General features: G+C 44.5%; 1 pseudogene; it reads left to right on the top strand.

Moving 5' to 3' along the window:
- The first annotated feature begins 15,447 nt into the window (after nucleotides 1-15,447).
- Nucleotides 15,448-17,011, top strand: LOC109773461 (protein RER1A-like; annotated as a pseudogene).
- Nucleotides 17,012-17,634: the final 623 nt, after the last annotated feature.

Here is a 17,634-nt window from a genome sequence, read left to right as displayed (position 1 = left end):
TCCAGGTGCAAGATGAGAAGCCGGAGGTTATATGCTTTGAATCTTGCGGTCCACATCATGATAATGTGCATGTGAAGATGGGCTTGAGATAAGGCTTCCCTCATTGCATCATAAGGAAGCAATTCGAGTATCTTCACCAAGTGGTCGTGGACAAGAAAGGGATTCCAACTTGAGGCAAGCATTAAAGTCATCATCAAGCTCAGGTTGAATGTGCAAGGCAAAGGTATACCTTAGCTAGGTTTTCCTAGTTCTTCCGGTCTCATAGTGCTTGGTGGGAGACCGGATTATAGGTTTGATAGCCGTACTATCAAGAGGGACTCTCGGGCAAGTAGCTTGATCACGTCGCATGTAGAGAGCTCAAACCTTTGCATTTCTTGCATCATTCTTTCTTGTTGATCTTGGGTGGTTCTCTATCTGAGGACCTTGGGCTTTTCCATAGCTTCAAAACGAGCCCAAGATCATCGAATTCGGAGTCCGTATGCCAAAGTTATCAACGTTTTAGTGGGCTGCTGCTGGCTGTCCTAGGGACTCCGTGTGCACGGGGTATTTGACCCCCGTGGGCACGGGGGCCCATGTGCACGGGGCTTGTACCGTGCGCACGGGACCCCGTGGGCACGGGGTCTAAACCCCCGTGCACACGGGGTTCCCAGGAAATGCCCGTTGGAGCCCCAACGGCTACTTTCTGAGTTTGGCTATGTAAGGGCCCTTTCCTCCCACCGGTTGGGGGTTGGTTCTAACAATTTCAAAACACCATTTTGAGCCTCTCTACACCTCTCCCAAAGCCCTTTCTCCCCTCTATGTGAAGGGGGATATTTGGATGGATTTGTGAGCCATTTGTTGATCATATCCATTGCATCCCCTCTCCTCAATCTCCTACTTTCAAAAGTGCATCTTGTGAGATTGAGAGTGTGTGTTGAGCATTTGTTGCTTGGCATTGCATTGCATTTGTTTCATTGGTTTGAGCTCCCCACATCGATTAGTTCGAGTGAGAGTCCGTGGGTTTATTACTCTTGGAGGTTTCGGCCTCCTAGACGGTTTGGTGATATTCACTGTGAAGATTGTGAAGAGGCCTATGTGGCCAAGGTTCCCCCGGAAGCTTCCTCTTGTGGTGTGCTCCGGGGAAGGGTGTTGAAGTGGCCTAGGTGGTCAAGTTCCTCCGGAAGCTTCCTTGCTTGTGGTGTGCTCCGGAGAAGTTTGTAAAGGTGTGGTGGTCGCCTTCAAGACCAACCCCGAGTGAATTGAGGCTCATCCGTTGGGGGTGACTCGAAAAGGAGAATACGGTGAGTCACTTGGTGACGCCCCGGAGCTTTAGCTTCGGCACCGCTCTGACGGAGATTAGCACTCTCACGAGTGTGAACTTCGGGATAAATCCGCGTCTCCGACTCCCTTGTGGTTATCTCTTACCCACACACTTTACTTACCGCAATTCATACCTCCATATCTTGTGATATAGTTTGTGCTTGCTAGTTTCCTTAAGTGCCTATCTTGTTTAGCATAGGTTGTTGGTGCACTTAGTTGAGCCTAGCATATTTAGGATTTGTGTTTGAAAGGTATCCGTTTAGTTTAATTCCGCATTAGGATAAAGACAAATCCGTAACAGTTTTAAAACGCCTATTCACCCCCCCTCTAGTCGTCATCTAGATCCTTTCAATTGGTATCAGAGCTTTGGTCTCTCCTTGCTAGGCTTCACCGCCTAGAGAGTAAAGATGTCGACTACTGGTATAGTGCACGATGACACTTTCTGTTTTAGTGGCACAAACTATCACTTGTGGAAAATCCGAATTGTTCTTGTAGGGGCTTCTCCATGGAAGGATGAACATTTTCCATCTATTAAGGAAAATGATGATATGCTTTGTGGGTATGGTGCAAAGAATGCCTTAATCCGGTCTATATCCCTCGAAGTGTTTTAGTCAATTATGACGTGTGCGTCGGCTCATGAGATGTGGACAAAACTTGAAGAAATATATGGTGGGTCCAACCTTGATGAGGTCAATCATATTTCGGAGGTGTCTCTTGAGGAGTTCTCCACATCTTCATATCATGAAGAACTCCATATTGCTTCTTCCTCCGTGTGCTTGGACATTTCAACTTCTTCCACCTCACCATCATATGACATGTCCCAAGGTAATGACATGGTGAGTGGAAATATAATTTGTGATGATGATGTTGTGCTCAACATTGATGATCTTTCATGCATAAATGCTAATTTTGTAGCTTCTTTGGACTTGAACACATCTAGCAAAAATGACATACATTCTTGTGTTGATAGTCCTTACATATCATATAGAGATTCCTTGAATACTTGTTGTGATGATATGCTTGATTCTCCTTGTTGCCATGATATCTATGCTTCTATTTCCTCTAGTTGTTGTTTGACTAACCATGTAGAGGAAATAAGAGAAAATGGTGCACACATCACTAATGGAGAATTTGCTAAAAGAGCAAAGAAGGAAATCACTATGTTGGAGAGGAAATGCTATGAGTGTCAAGAGGATGGACATGGATATCCTACTCTTGATGATGAAGAATCTCCCTCTCCAAAAGAATCATCATCAACCTCCGATGTTCACATGTGCCTCATGGCAAGAGGTACTACCGAGGTATCATCTACTCTTAGTAATGATAATGATGAGAGTGATGATGAATGTGATAGGGATATGAGTCAAGAAATATATGAAATTGGTAATTCTCTTCGTGGAGTAAATAAGAACACTTATGAGATATTTAAAGATCTTATTACTCATTTTGGAAAGTGTAATGATTTACTTCATGAAGAGCAAGAACAAAATGATAAACTTGATTGTAACCTTCTTGATGCTCCAGAAACTCTTAGAGAGTTAGAATCTTCCAAAGAAGAGATTGAAGTTCCTCATGATAAACTTAAAGAGGATTTTGAGCACCTTGACCTTGGCTACAAGAATGTCAAAGGAGAGCTCGCCGAACTCTCTAAGTCTTATGAGGAACTTCAAGCTACTCATGTGAAGTCTCTAGTTTCTTCTAGCTCCTCTCATATTGTCAATGATGCTTGTGCTACTAACTCTACTTCTTGTGAAGCATCTGTCTTGAAGGAGAATGTTGAGCTCTGGGCTCAACTTGTTTTGCTAACTAGCAATTATGGGAAATTAGAAGAAAGTCATGAAAAGCTCTCGGGCTCTCATGATGACCTTCTAATCTCCCATGAAAGGCTAAAGTTAGCTCATGAGGCTATTGTGACTAAGGTAACATCTTGTGAGCCTCATGTGGACATTAGCACTATTTCTACTCAAAATGCTTTATTGACATGTGCTAGTCCTAGTGATTCATCTAGACATATTGTTCCCAATTCTTGTGATGAATTGCTCTCCTTGCCTTGTTGCTCTAACAATGAAGTTTCTACTTCCTCTAGTACTTTTGTTGATACTAACCTTGTAGAGGAAAACAAAGAGCTCAAGGCCCAAGTCACTAATTTGAAGAAAGACTTGGAAATGTGTCATGAAGGAAATTCCACTCTCAACACTATCTTGAGTGTTCAAAAATCCCCTCATGACAAGGGTGGACTTGGTTTCATCTCCAACAACAAGAAGTCCAAGAAAAAGAAGAAGGGACAAGACCAAGTCAAGAATGATGCCAACATTACATGCTTCAAGTGCAAGAATGTTGGACACCATGTGAGATATTGTCCATTGAAGAAGAAGGCTTCAAATGTGAAGCAACAAGGGAAGCGGCCTCAAGTTCAATCTCAAGGTCAACCTCAACTTGAAGAAAGGCCACTACCAATGATGAACCAAGATAATGCTCCCCAAGTTGAGAAAATAAAGAAGAAGAGAAGGGGGAGCACATGTTGCTATAATTGTCGTGAGAAGGGACACATATCCTCATCTTGTCCCAACGGTAACATCCCTAAGCCTCCTCTAGTCAATGATCATTATTCGCTAAGGAAGGATGTTGTTGGCAATTTGTTTGCCAAGTTTGTTGGCGCCCAAAGTGGCTTGGAAATGGAAAAGGCCATTTGGGTTGCCAAGCCTATTGTGACTAACTTCTTAGGACCCAACTTGGTTGGGTACCATCAAGCTCAAACTTGATCAATAGGTGTGTGGAGGACATTGGAAATTTGGCTAGTTCATAAAGAAAAGGATATCCACCATTTATTTGTTCGAGCCAAGTCATGTGGATTATCTTCATATTATCTATCCAATGTTCCTCTTTGCGGTAACTTGTATTTATATTGCTTACATTAAAAGTTGCTCGCCCCTTGCATGCTTAGGTTTTGTATCTAGCATGTGCATCTATATGTTGTGTTTCTTAGAATGCTTGATTTGTGTTATCTAGCATGTGTAGGTTGCATTGCACATTACATAGTGGTGTTTGCTGTTTTGAGCCTGTATTGTATCATGATTGGCTCTTGCAAGATATTAGTGGATCATCACATTATGGGGGAGTGTTTTGTTGTGTGCACATCACAAACCCAAAATTTGAATATGAGAAATGCCACATAGTATCGATATTCAATCTTATCTAGTCACTATGTGGTATGTCAAGCTCATTTGAAATTCAAATTCTCAGAGTATCCACTAATTATCTCTTGTTGGTTGTTATTTACCTTTGTTGCGTGCTTCGTCGCGGAGTCCTGTGAGGTTCTTCAGTAAGTTTCTGGACACCCCGTGTGCACGGGGTCTCTGACCCCCGTGCGCACGGGGTACCACGAAACTTACTGGACACCCCATGCGCACGGGGTCCTGGACCCCCGTGCGCACGGGGTGGGTGAAAATCACTAGACACCCCGTGCACACGGGGTCCTAGACCCCCGTGACCAAGATGATATTCATAATGGAACTTGATATGGTCACGAAAGAGTCTTTGGTGATATTGTCTTGAAGCAATGAAGTGAAATGAAGAGTTCATTGTGGCTTTCAAGAAACCAAGATGGAGCTTGAAGTAAAGATGTTGGTTGACCAAGATGAAGCTCGAAGAGTATATCTAAGTGGTCAACTCACAAAGCACAAACAATGTACCACCTGAGATCAAGTGATCTAGTGGTATGGTAAGTAATTGTGAATTGTGCTTTGTTACCTAACCCATGCTATATGTTTGTTATGTCTATGTGGGTTAGGTGTTTCTCATAGGCTTGCATCAAAAGGAAAGATCTCGTGTAGCCTATGTGTGGATGACATCAAGTGGTGATGGTCATCGGATTCGACGAGTCCAAGTGCAAGATGAGATGACATCAAGTGGTGATGGTCATCGAGTTCGGGGAGTCCAGGTACAAGATGAGAAGCCGGAGGTTATATGCTTTGAAGCTTGCGGTCCACATCATGATAATGTGCATGTGAAGATGGGCTTGAGATAAGGCTTCCCTCATTGCATCATAAGGAAGCAATTCGAGTATCTTCACCAAGTGGTCGTGGACAAGAAAGGGATTCCAACTTGAGGCAAGCATTAAAGTCATCATCGAGCTCAAGTTGAATGTGCAAGGCAAAGGTATACCTTAGCTAGGTTTTCCTAGTTTTTCCGGTCTCATAGTGCTTGGTGGGAGACCGGATTATAGGTTTGATAGCTGTACTATCAAGAGGGACTCTCGGGCAAGTAGCTTGATCACGTCGCATGTAGAGAGCTCAAACCTTTGCATTTCTTGCATCATTCTTTCTTGTTGATCTTGGGTGGTTCTCTATCTGAGGACCTTGGGCTTTTCCATAGCTTCAAAACGAGCCCAAGATCATCGAATTCGGAGTCCGTATGCCAAAGTTCTCAACGTTTTAGTGGGCTGTTGCTGGCTGTCCTAGGGACTCCGTGTGCACGGGGTATTTGACCCCCGTGGGCACGGGGGCCCATGTGCATGGGGCTTGTACCGTGCGCACGGGACCCCGTGGGCACGGGGTCTAAACCCCCGTGCACACGGGGTTCCCAGGAAATGCCCGTTGGAGCCCCAACGGCTAGTTTCTGAGTTTGGCTATTTAAGGGCCCTTTCCTCCCAACGGTTGGGGGTTGGTTCTTACACTTTCAAAACACCATCTTGAGCCTCTCTACACCTCTCCCAAAGCCCTTTCTCCCCTCTATGTGAACGGGGATTTTTGGATGGATTTGTGAGCCATTTGTTGATCATATCCATTGCATCCCCTCTCCTCAATCTCCTACTTTCAAAAGTGCATCTTGTGAGATTGAGAGAGTGTGTTGAGCATTTGTTGCTTGGCATTGCATTGCATTTGTTGCATTGGTTTGAGCTCCCCACATCGATTAGTTCGAGTTAGAGTCCGTGAGTTTATTACTCTTGGAGGTTTCGGCCTCCTTGTGACACCCAAGTTTTTATTTGGATATTTCAAATGATTTTATGTGACTTGAGGGAGGTGATTTAAATTTTTCTTCAAGAGAACTCTCCCTCTCAAATATTTTTTTATGGCAAAAGTTCTATTTGGATTCACCCAAGATCTGCCTTTGGTCTTGGAGGTTCTTGCTTTTATTTTGGTCTCAAGACAAAAATACTTTTCACTAGGGAAATGCCTTTTGGAAAATCTCTTTGAAAATTGCACTATGGCTTTTGGAATAATCCTTTGCCACTTTCAAGTTTTCTCTCTTGCCATGGCCTTAGTGCAAATACTCTCTCCTAACCCTTCCCTCAACGTTGGATCATGTTTGGCATAAAATCCAGCAAGTTGACCCTCCCATATGTCTATTTTTCCATTTAAATCTTATTCAAATAAATTTCTGTCTTCTCTTCTAGCACTTGGAGATTTACAAAGGAACTCCATTTTCTGTTTTGATTTTTGCCCCCAAACCAACTCCCCTCCCTAGTCCTTTGAACCCTCAACCAAGATCCATGAAGATCCACTGGTCTTCAGTTCAAAATTTTCAAACTACACATGCTGCAAGTTTGGACCAGATTTGTCAAATTTGGTGAAATTCATTCAAAACCTTCTCCAAAAATTCCAAGTAAAATCAGGCAGCCTCTGGGTGCATTGAGTGGTCACCTCACCAAGTTACAGCCCCAGAAAAATTTATCTGAATGCAAAATCTTTTTGTCGAACACCTGCAGTGCATGGTCATTGTCAAGTTCAGAAAATTCAGAGTTCAGTTCAGTGCCCACTGTCGTTTTCTTCAGAGAGGGTTGTCGATCTCGACAGTGTCCCGATGTTGCCTTGCTCCTCGTCCCCTCCCTCTTGTTCCTGCACCGCACGAACGCCTGGCACCTTGCGGGCGTCGGCGACGAGCAGCAGAAGGTGCGCCGCCCCGTGACCGACGCCAGCGGCGGCTTTGCGGCCCCCAGCGGGAGGCACGGCGCCGACGACGCCACCCAGCGCCGCCCAAACCACCGGAGCTCGCCGCGTGGCCTTCCACTCCCCCGAACGCGCTGCCGCCCTCGTCGTGAACCGCAGGGCGCGGAGCATGCTCTCTGCCGCCGTCGAGCCCGTGCGGTCACCTCACCGTGGACCGACGCCATTACGCTAAGACCAACTCCGTTTAGCTGTGGAATGACTCCAGTAACCTCCACTAATGCTGCCTGGCCACTCAAACCTCCTGCCAATCCACTGCATCGCCGTAATCGCTCGCCGGAGATTCTCCGTTCACGGCCACCCCGTCGATCTGCCTATAAATAGAGGCCCCGAGCGTCAACTCGAGCACACACCATCCCTGCACTCCACCTAGAGCACGCCTAGCCACTGGAAGAGCCCCGAGGAGTCTCCTTCCTCGACTCCGGCCGCCGCGACCCGCCACGGGATCTAGCTCGATTCGCCCCCGTGTGTACACCTCCGCCTCCCATCTCTTGCCAGTAGCTTCACTATGCATCCCTCCTTCTGACCCGAGCTTCAATTCGAAGTTTGCAGCCCTCCACCGGACTTCCCCATCCTCACCCGAGCCGCCGTCCGCCGGAGAAAGTGTCACCGTCGACGTGGTGCTCCCCGACGGTCGAGTCCACCACCCACCGACGCGGAAGAACACGCTGAAGCTCTTGGTACCCTCCGATCCTCCTAACTCGCCATGGTTCGACACCGGCGTCCACCGCAGTCTTCGGGCGCCGGCGAGCTTTTCAAACCTGACATGTGGACCCCGCATGTCAGCCTCTGTTTTATTCCCCCTCGAACCGTTTTCTGTTGGCGCCTTCGGGCAAATACACTTTCCCTCTTGAGCTTGCGCATTTCCAATCGAACCGTTTTTTGTTTTCTCAGTTAAAACCCTGGAACTTTTCTGTTTCATTACAGATAAGTCCCTGGACAGAAACCTTTATAACTTTTTAATAAAAAGGAATTTTTGGGTGATTCTTTTTCTGACAATCTTCAAATTTTGTCTAGTTTTTTATGGGATTTATTTGAAAAATATTTGAAGAAGTTTCTGTGCACCCATAGGTTTTCACGCTAGTACCCGTTCTCGTGATTGCCGTAGGTTCCGGAAGAGGTGAAGGAGCCGCGAACTTCGCCGAGCTAGACTCCGACTTCTCCGAACCAGGCAAGCATGTTTTGAACATTTGATATGACAGGTGTTTTGCATGTTTGCGTGAAAGTTTGTGCGTGGCATATGAGTGTCGGTAAATACCTCGTTGCTTGTAAGGCAACTACCCGCATGTTCCAAAGTTGCGATGATCTCTGATGAGAGATGGCCTAATCATGTGGTGACATGAAGGGCAGCAAGGTGGTACTGTTGTAGCATACCAGCCTTGCGTCATCCGACTATTTCTGACGTTAACGTGGACGGAGTCACGTTATCGTTCTTCCCCCCCCCCTTCCGTGCTACCACATGTTTCAGTTGCCAGCATGCGGTTTAGTAAGTTGGTAACCTCTTTCCGTGTACACACCAAACAGAGGGGCCGGGATGATGGTACCTTGGCCCAGGATTAAAGCCAGTCATCCGGTCAGGGGGCATGGGTGTTTCCGGTTGGGACCGAGAGGGGGGGCACCCCCTTAGAGCGCGCGTATAGAAATTTGATCCCATGCTACGCGAGGTTGTAGCCTCCCCGTCTCAAGGTTTTTCTTGAACGTTGCCGAGGGTGATCCCTGGCTTCGGAACGTTGAATTGGGTGTGTACTGGTTAGACGTGTTTCTTCCAAAACACCGTAGACGGAACTAGTCCCCGTGACTACTGAAATCCGTTGGCTGTGGTTAAGTACAAACTCTGCAGAGTCAATTCCATCCAAATCATCGTATCCATGATCTAGTAGTGTAATCATTATATCCATATCTATCCGCGTGGAAAACTTGTCCCCGGTGAGCAAGCTCAAGTGATAAATCCAGATTTATCGTTATTCCTATGGATGGACTAACTTTATATTTGTCTCATGCTTGTGATAATTTATGTTTCCGAACTATTGTATTATTGAGCTGTAATATAAGCCCTTTATGTGATGTCGCTCAGACGTCCGACTGTGGCATGCACTGCCTTTGTTTTCTGTTATAAGCCCTTTATGTGGTGTCGCCCCGACTCCCGACTGTGGCATTATTATTCCGCATTTTCCGCTCGAGGAGTCTTTGAGACACTCGTTTGGCACCAGTATTACTATTCTGCATTTTTCGCTCGAGGAGTCTTTCAGACACTCGTTTGGCACCAGTATTACTATTCTGCATTTTCCGCTCGAGGAGTCTTTCAGACACTCGTTTGGCACCAGTATTACTATTCTGCATATTCCGCTCGAGGAGTCTTTCAGACACTCGTTTGGCACCAGTATTACTATTCTGCATTTTCCGCTCGAGGAGTCTTTCAGACAGTCGTTTGGCACCAGTATTACTATTCTGCATTTTCCGCTCGAGGAGTCTTTCAGACACTCGTTTGGCACCAGTATTACTATTCTGCATTTTCCGCTCGAGGTGTCTTTCAGACACTCGTTTGGTACCAGTATTACCATTCTGCAGTTTCCGCTCGAGGCGTCATTCAGACCCTCGCTTGGCACCCAGTATTTATTACCTCTATGTCTGATCGTTAACTTGTTCATCTGTTCCATGTTTACATTTGTTATATCTTATGTCCGAACTGTCTTGCGAGTACTTTCATAGTACTCACCTGGCTTGTTGATTTGGCCAGATGTTGACGAAGGCGATCTCTTGGATGAAGAGTTTGATAGCGCGTCCGATGCCTAGAGGAGTCCCAGTCAGTCCTGCGCGATCCCGGATATTGGTCACTTGTATTGTATACGCTTCCGCCACCCGCAATAAGTCTCCTCGAGCCTCACTCCGACGCTCGAAGAGCTGTAGTCTTCTGGAATCATATCACTCGCTTTGCAGTGATATTTCCACCACCGTTATTATCGTGAGTTAGTAGTTTGCCACCCTATCCGCCGTCTTGTTTTATCGGCGTGCATGTAATAAATTGTTGGGCAGTCTCCGCTCAACTTTGTATTATATTCAGTACTCCTGGTATTTCTCTTCTGTGACCAAGATATTGTCTACCAGTGAGAAGGAATTCTTCCTCGCTGGTCCGTAAAAGGGATTGGTCTCTCAATAATTATTTTATTGAAAAACCGGTCGTGACACTCCTAGATGGTTTGGTGATATTCATTGTGAAGATTGTGAAGAGGCCTATGTGGCCAAGGTTCCCCCGGAAGCTTCCTCTTGTGGTGTGCTCCGGGGAAGGGTGTTGAAGTGGCCTAGGTGGTCAAGTTCCTCCGGAAGCTTCCTTGCTTGTGGTGTGCTCCGTAGAAGTTTGTAAAGGTGTGGTGGTCGCCTTCAAGACCAACCCCGAGTGAATCGAGGCTCATCCATTGGGGGTGACTCGAAAAGGAGAATATGGTGAGTCACTTGGTGACGCCCCGGAGCTTTGGCTTCGGCACCGCTCTAATGGAGATTAGAACTCTCACGAGTGTGAACTTCAGGATAAATCCGCGTCTCCGACTCACTTGTGGTTATCTCTTACCCACACCCTTTACTTACCGCAATTCATACTTGCTCATATTGATATATCTTGTGCTAGTTGAATTGTTTAGTTGTTCCTACATTTCCATATCTTGTGATATAGTTTGTGCTTGCTAGTTTCCTTAAGTGCCTATCTTGTTTAGCATAGGTTGTTGGTGCACTTAGTTGAGCCTAGCATATTTAGGATTTGTGCTTGAAAGGTATCCGTTTAGTTTAATTCCGCATTAGGATAAAGCCAAATCCGTAACAGTTTTAAAACGCCTATTCACCCCCCCTCTAGTCGTCATCTAGATCCTTTCAGCATTGTTGACATAGAAATTTGCAAAATACATACAGATCAGAATGTGACAGACCCGTTGACTAAAATTATCTCACAAGCAAAAACATGATCACACCTTAGTACTCTTTGGGTGTTAATCACATAGCGATGTGAACTAGATTACTGACTCTAGTAAACCCTTTGGGTGTAGGTCACATGTCGATGTGAACTATAGGTGTTAACCACATAAAGATGTGAACTATTGATGTTAAATCACATGGCGATGTGAACTAGATTATTGACTCTAGTGCAAGTGGGAGACTGAAGGAAATATGCCCTAGAGGCAATAATAAAGTTATTATTTATTTCCTTATTTCATAATAAATGTTTATTATTCATGCTAGAATTGTATTAACCGGAAACTTGATACATGTGTGAATACATAGACAAACATAGTGTCACTAGTATGCCTCTACTTGACTAGCTCGTTAATCGAAGATGGTTGAGTTTCCTAGCCATGGACATGAGTTGTCATTTGATTAACGGGATCACATCATTAGGAGAATGATGTGATTGACTTGACCATTCCGTTAGCTTAGCACTTGATCATTTAGTATGTTGCTATTGCTTTCTTCATGACTTATACATGTTCCTATGACTATGAGATTATGCAACTCCCGTTTACTAGAGGAAAACTTTGTGTTCTACCAAACGTCACAACGTAACTGGGTGATTACAAAGGTGCTCTACAGGTGTCTCCAAAGGTACTTGTTGGGTTGGCGTATTTCGAGATTTGGATTTGTCACTCCGATTGTCGGAGAGGTATCTCTGGGCCCTCTCGGTAATGCACATCACTATACGCCTTGGTTATGACTAATGAGTTAGTTACGGGATGATGCATTACGGAACAAGTGAAGATACTTGTCGGTAACGAGATTGAACTAGGTATTGAGATACCGACGATCGAATCTCGGACAAGTAACATACCGATGACAAAGGGAACAACATATGTTGTTATGCGGTTTGACCGATAAAGATCTTCGTAGAATATGTAGGAACCAATATGAGCATCCAGGTTCCGCTATTGGTTATTGACCGGAGACATGTCTCGGTCATGTCTACATAGTTCTCAAACCCGTAGGGTCCGCACGCTTAAAGTTCGGTGACGATCGGTATTATGAGTTTATGTGTTTTGATGTACTGAAGGTAGTTCTGAGTCCCGGATATGATCACGGACATGACGAGGAGTCTCGAAATGGTCGAGACATAAAGATCGATATATTGGACGACTATATTCGGACACCGGATGAGTTCCGGGGGTTATCGGATAAATACCGGAGAACCGGGAGGTTACCGGAACCTTCCGGGGGGTTATTGGGCCTTATGGGCCCAAGTGGAGGAAGAGGAGAGGCGGCCAGCTAGGGGCGCACGGCCCCCCTAGCCCAAACCGAATTGGACTAAGGTGCCGGCCCCCCTTTCCTTCTTCTTCTCCTCCCCTTCCTTCCCCTCTCCTACTAGGACTAGGAAAGAGCAGGGAATCCTACTTGGAGTAGGATTGCCCCCCTTGGGCACGCCTCCTCCTCCTTGGTCGCCCCTCCTCCCCTTGCTCCTTTATATACGGAGGAGGGGGGCACCCCATAGACACAACAATTGATCTCTTGATCTCTTAGCCGTGCGCGGTGCCCCCCTCCACCATAATCCACCTCGATAATATCGTAGCGATGCTTAGGTGAAGCCCTGCGTCGGTAGCATCATCATCACCGTCACCACGCCGTTGTGCTGACAAAACTCTCCTGCGAAGCTTTGTTGGATCGGAGCTCGCGGGACGTCATCGAGTTGAACGTGTGCTGAACTCGGAGGTGTCGTGCGTTCGGTACCTGGATCGGTCGGATCGTGAAGACGTATGACTACATCAACCACGTTGTGCTAACGCTTCCGCTTTCGGTCAATGAGGGTACGTGGACACACTCTCCCCTCTCGTTGCTATGCATCACCATGATCCTGTGTGTACATAGGAAATTTTCTGAAATTACTACGTTCCCCAACAAATATATGGTAGGTCCATCACAAAAAAACTCATTTTGGGCACTCGAAAAATGGAAAATGATTTTTTTGTCAAAAGAAAAATGAAAACTTCCTTCGCCAACATTGTTTGTCATTCCACGATAAACCCTTGTGCACAAGTTGAGGTCATTTGAACAAACTATGCCATGAATGATACCATAACATTGATCATTTGGCTTGAAGCCATTGATCTTCACACATCATAGCTCGTTTCTAAGAACACTTTTTTAAATTACCGTATTAAAAGTTTATTATTTTTCCTGGGAACTTGGCCACATATAATGACACAATGCGAAGGTTTTCTAATTTTTTGATTTTTTTAAAGTTTTCCATGCCCATTTCAAAATGCGGTCAAAACGACGGCATGATCGTTCCTAGCTAGTGGTTGGATCTTGGAAAACTTTTTGTGTTTATCCGATTAAATAGATACTTTTATATCTAGAAATGATTTTAGGGAAAAATAAATAGCAAACTATGAGGCAACTGCAGTTCAAATTTGACCCGCTTCCAACTAAATCGACAGAAATTTGTCTTTTTCATGAGAGGTGGATAAAATCTTTTGACACCCAACCATTTGGTCAATTGTGCATTAAATATGGCCTAGTATTTTAGAAAATTGATTTGGTCCAATTTTGCAACTATTATTTGGTAGGTTCTTCAGAAAAAACCTCATTTTGGGCGCTCGGAAAATGGAAAATGGTTTTTTCGTCCAAAGAAAATGAAAAATTCCTTAGGCAACATTCTTTGCCATTCCAATATGCACCCTTGTGCACAACATGAGATCATTTGAACAAACTATACCATGAATGTGGCCATAAGATTGATCATTTGGCTGGAAAGCCATTGATCTCCACACATGACAGCTCGTTTCTGAGAACACTTTTTTTAAAATAATTGCTGTATTACAAGTTTATTATTTTTCCTGGGAATTTGGACACATGTAAAGACACAATGCAAAGGTTTTGCAATTTTTTATTCTTTTTTTTGAATTTTTGATGCCCGTTTCAAAATGCGGTCAAAACGGCGGGCATGACCGTTCCTAGCTAGTGGTTGGGTCTTGGAAAACTTTTGGTGTTTCTCTAATTAAATAGATACTTTTGTACCTATAAATGATTTTAGGGAAAAATAAATAGCAAACTATGAGGCAGCTGTAGTTAAATTTGACCCGCTTCCAGCTGAATCGGTAGAAATTTGTTTTTTTCACGAGAGGTAGATAAAAGCTTTTGACACCCAACCATCTGGTCAATTGTGCATTAAATATGGCCTAGTATTTTAGAAAATGGATTTGGTCCAATTTTGCAACAATTATTTGGTAGGTTCTTCACAAAAAACCTCATTTTGGACGCTCAAAAAATGGAAAATGATTTTTTCGTTCAAAGAAAATGAAAACTTCCTTAGGAAACATTGTTTGCCATTCCAATATGCACCCTTGTGCACAATATGAGATCATTTGAACAAAATATGCCATGAATGTGGCCATAAGATTGATCATTTGGCTTGAAAGCCATTGATCTCCATACATGATAGCTCGTTTTTAGAACACTTTTTTAAAAGAATTGCCGTATTACAAGTTTATTATTTTTCCTGGTAAACTTGGTCACATATAATGACACAATGCGAATGTTTTCCAATTTTTTGAATTTTTTATGCTCATTTCAAAATGCGGTCAAAATGGTGGGCATGATCGTTCCAGGTAGTGGTTGAAATTTGGAAAACTTTTGGTGCTTCTCTGAATAAATAGATGCTTATGTACCTAGAAAATATATTTTGACAAAATAAAGAGCAAACTATGAGGCATTTGCAGTTAAAATTTGACCCGGTTCCAGCAGAATCAGCGTAAATTTGTATTTTTCATCTGAGGTAGATCAAAAGTTTTGACACCCAACCATTTGGTCAATTGTGCATTAAATATGGCCTAAGGTTTTATAAAATTGATTTGGTCCAAATTTGCAACAAATATTTGCTAGGTTAATACTCATTTTGAGCACTCCGAAAATGGACGAGAGATGGACGAAAAACTTTTAAGAGGGAACCATTTGGTCAATTCGTACATAAAATACGGCCGATTTTTTTGAAAATTGTTGCGGTCCAATTTTGTAACTAATATTTTATAGGTTCTTCACATAGGTGAAAACAAAGAGGAGAAACAAAAAGAAAAAAATACATTTACATAAGCTTAATTCTCACACAACGGAGAGAGAGGCGCCGCCGCCCAGCGAGAATGGAACCTAGCCATCAGCCCACCCCACCCCACCGACGGGCTCGCTCCCCACTCCCCCACCCAGAAATCCCCAACCGAAGCGGCGAGCGACGACCATGGAGCCCATCAGCGGCATCGGCGGTGGGGGCGCGTCCTCGGCGGCGGAGTGGTACCGCACGGAGGCGGCATGGGCGTTCCAGCATTACCTAGACCGGGCGGCGCCGCACACGGCGGGGCGGTGGGCGGGCACGCTGCTGGCCACCGCCGTCTACGCGCTGCGGGTCTACTACGTGCAGGGCTTCTACGTCGTCTCCTACGGCCTCGGCATCTACCTCCTCAACCTCCTCATCGGCTTCCTCTCCCCCATGGTCGACCCGGAGCTCGAGGCGCTCGACTAGGCCGGCCCCGCGCTCCCCACCCGCGGCAACGAGGAGTTCAAGCCATTCATCCGCCGCCTCCCCGAGTTCAAGTGCTGGTATATCCATCTGCTGCTCCCTTCTCGTCTCCAGCCCCCTTTGTTGACCTGCTTGAAGGGTTTCTTTTCATAGCCCGAGCCACTTGCCCACAAAGTTTTGTAGTGCAATTGCTTAGGACTGCATAGTCTGGGATTCTGTTAGTGAACTTACTCTTGCAATTTTGTGCAATTGAAGTTTTGTAGTGAAGTGACTTAAGGTTGCATAGTTTGGAAAGGATATGCTGCATTTTCTAGGCCCGCTGTTGCCCTTTTGTGCAAGTTCCATCTTGCTAACTGCTGTTACTTCCCTATGAAGCTCAGATATTCTACAATCAATCTCTTTCCCATTTGCAAATAGCATATGTTAACTCCGTCTGTTGTATTGCTTTTCAAGTCATTGTGATGTTCTTTCAGTGGCATTTAGTCTGATGTTGTATGGTTCAGAAGCTTGGATGGGATTGTGCAGACAATCTCTCTCCAGTTACTTTGCGCACGTAGTCCCTCTGTTCGGAATTACTTGTCGCAGAAATGGATGTATCTAGACGTATTTTAGTTCTAGATACATCCATTTCCGAGACAAGTAATTCCGAACGGAGGGAGTAGTACGGATTAAGTTCAAGAACTGCTTCTGTAGCATCATTGCTTTTCCCTAGCAAGCTCAGTGAAAAGATGCATTGGTTGCTTGTTGTGCACACGGAGTAACATTTTTCTATAAAATAACTATTGTGTAGTGAATTGTACTGCTGGAGTAACATTCTTCTATGAAATAACTATTGTGTAGTGAATTTTACTGCTGTAGATCAGATGGCATGGAATAGGCACTAGTCTAAAAAGATTTTTGTTTTCCGACGCCTATGGGTTCTTGGCCTTGCTTTATCTGTTATGCTGTGTGCTGTGGAAATATACAAAAACCACACTAACCTACTGCTGCTATTTTCAGGTATGCCATCACAAAAGCCTTCTGTGTTGCTTTTTCCATGACATTCTTCTCGGTATTTGCCGTTGTGCCAGTCGGAGGTGCTGCTGCTACATTTGGCGGAGCTACCGCTGCCGCCCCAAAGGCCAACCTTCATCAGACACTACCTCATAACAGTGCCTCAAAGTTCTGTGCCCCATCTCCCCTCTTTCTAAATTACTGAAATAAAAACATTGTAAATACTAGTAGGAAAACATGTTAAATCTTTTGTGTATAGAACTAGAATAACCCTGAAGTTTGGTTCCATAGAGTGGTAAATTCAACCTTGACGCTTTATGGGTTTGTGTTCCTTTGTTTTATTTCCCTTTTGATCTGTATTGTCAGTTGGCTAGTTCTGCATTTGTCTTTTTTTCAACCTTGTTTCATACTGGTAGAAAAATATGGAACCGGAACATCATCAACTTTTGTGGGAAATACTGATCTTGACATTGTGACAATTCATCCTGGCGTGACGTGGGTACTGTTTGAGCATATTTTGTGTAGTGTCCGCCTAAGAGCGGTGATTTTGTTGTTACGGTTCAGAATAGTGTTTTTATACTTGATCAGCGAATCATATTGTTTTCAGGTTTAGCACCTGAGCTGTATTCTTCCACATGAATGGAACCACTTAGGGTTGTTTTAGCACGTTGTAGTTCCAGCCTGAGAGAAACTGCAGTTTCCCCTCCAACTCAGTGATTATTGGTCCACATGAATGACATGTTTTTAAATCTATTCCTAATTTTGTGGTCTGGAGAACAAGGCTGGTTGCTGTAGCTGCTCAAAAGTTCATTGTAGACATCGCAGACATTGTTGTTACTTACTATACATTGCATTGTAGTTTCGCTGGAGATTTGGCTTGAGAGCCACATGGATTCACACATTTTGTTCTGTCGG

The sequence above is a fragment of the Aegilops tauschii genome, chromosome 7 (genome assembly GCF_002575655.3).
Source record: "Aegilops tauschii subsp. strangulata cultivar AL8/78 chromosome 7, Aet v6.0, whole genome shotgun sequence".
In the NCBI taxonomy this organism is placed as follows: domain Eukaryota; kingdom Viridiplantae; phylum Streptophyta; class Magnoliopsida; order Poales; family Poaceae; genus Aegilops; species Aegilops tauschii.
The sequence above is the reverse complement of the archived record's forward strand: the minus strand, read 5'-3'. Positions and strand labels throughout refer to the sequence as shown.